Source organism: Poecilia reticulata, linkage group LG2 (assembly GCF_000633615.1).
Source record: "Poecilia reticulata strain Guanapo linkage group LG2, Guppy_female_1.0+MT, whole genome shotgun sequence".
Lineage (NCBI taxonomy): Eukaryota > Metazoa > Chordata > Actinopteri > Cyprinodontiformes > Poeciliidae > Poecilia > Poecilia reticulata.
In genome coordinates this window covers 45924000-45925831 of record NC_024332.1, presented here as the reverse complement: position 1 = coordinate 45925831, position 1832 = coordinate 45924000, and positions in this window count along the sequence as shown.

The following is a 1832-nucleotide window of genomic DNA, read 5'->3' as shown; positions in this document are numbered from 1 at the left end:
CTCTAAACAGCTGGGTTTTGTTGTAGATTTAAAGGACCTCTGTGTTTCGGCTGTTTTGCAGTTTTCTGGAAGTTTGTTCCAGATGTTTGGTGCGTAGAAGCTGAAGCTGCTTCTCCTCGTTTGCTTCTGGTTTTTTTTGGTTTGTTTTTCATTCAGTGAAGTTTCTGACAGTGGAAATAAAATCCACACATTAAACTTGAGTAGCGACACTTTATGATGAATTTAACTTGGTAAAAATATTCATAAAATAAATGTTTTCCTAAAGTAACTACTTGCTACATAAGCCAGTAGTTTCCGGAGCAGAAAGTTTGGACTCCCTGCTGTGAGTCTCTCCAGTCTGAATGTGTTTACTTTACGTTTGGTTTTCATTGGACGGAGGGTGCACTTACTTCCTGGTGAGGATAGTTTGACTCGTCTTTACGTTTGGAGCTGTAATCTGTAAACCAACCTGCAGGATGAGGATTGACAGGCGGGTCGCTGAATCCCTCCTGGACAATCGGGAAGCAATGAAAAGCAATAAAATCAACCAGTCGGGGCCCGAGGGCCAGATGGCCAGCTGCTGAGCGCTGCCTGTCTTCACCTCGCCTGTAATTTATCCTTTCCGTCTGCGCTTGCTTTTCCACTTACGGATGAGGAATCGCCACGCTGACCCCACAGCTGACAGCCACATCTGGAAGCCGTGATGTGATTGATGGCCGGTCACTGGGAGCTCCTGGACCGGGCCGAGCCGCCGTCCCCTCCAGGTCCGTTTACAGAACGCTGCAGCGTTTGTTTGTGACGAGGCATCAGAAAAAACCCGTCCAGCTCGGCGCCGCTCCTCCGGGACGCAGGGATGACAGTGATGAAGAGGAGGGCTTCCTCCGAGGAGACCCCCTGACGAAGAGCGCGGGCGCCCGACACGGACGGATGTCGAGCGGTGTCAGGTATGTGTCAGGCCCTGACAGCTCAGGAGTAACGGGTATGGTACAGTTTTACAGATTCCGTTTACAAGACGTTCAAGCAGCAGGCTGTACTTTCCACAGTTAATCCTCAGCAGATAAATCCAGCCTCACTGCTGGCCGACGGGAAACAGCCTGATGTGTTTACAGCCCAGATTCAGGAAAAATACAGTCAGTGATGAAAAGTTTGAGTCCCAGTCAGAAATTGACAGCAATAATTTCAGTTATTAGTCTGATATAAGAGGCTATATAAGATATAAGAGGAAAAATGTTTTTCAAAGTCAAATTTTCACCATGTAATTCATTCATTCACAAATGTCAGTTTCAAACTAAATATTTAGCTTCAAACTACATATTTTGCTCGCTAACAATATTTAGATTAAAGCTTAATATTGCAAACTAGTTAACTTGCTAACTAAATATTTAGCCCTAGCTCAGGGGCGCCGATAGGAATCTTGGGCCCCCTGACAAAATATTAGATTGCTGCCCCGATCTCCTGCCTCTGATTGGTTGTTTCTAGAGAACCATGGGAGAAAGTAGAGGAAATATATTTTTCACAGATTTCCTCTCATACCAAACTGTCACAACATAATGACAGTTTTAACAAATATGTGAAAAAATATTTATATAAAAGTGACAAACTGCAGCTTTAATTTCACTCAGGAGAGGACGGATCAGGAGGGACGTGGGTTAGAGCTGCTGCTGACTGACTCCTCTGTTGTTAAGTGGCGAAAGGTATAAGTTAAATATATGAATATGTTGGTAATTTTTTCCTTAATTCATTAAACGTTAGTGAAAAGGAGGCAAACAGTAGTTTGTAGCTAAGCTAACTGCTAAATGGTTGATGATGTCACACAGTCTACTCACCTCTCTTGGAGAAAAACTGGGTTATAA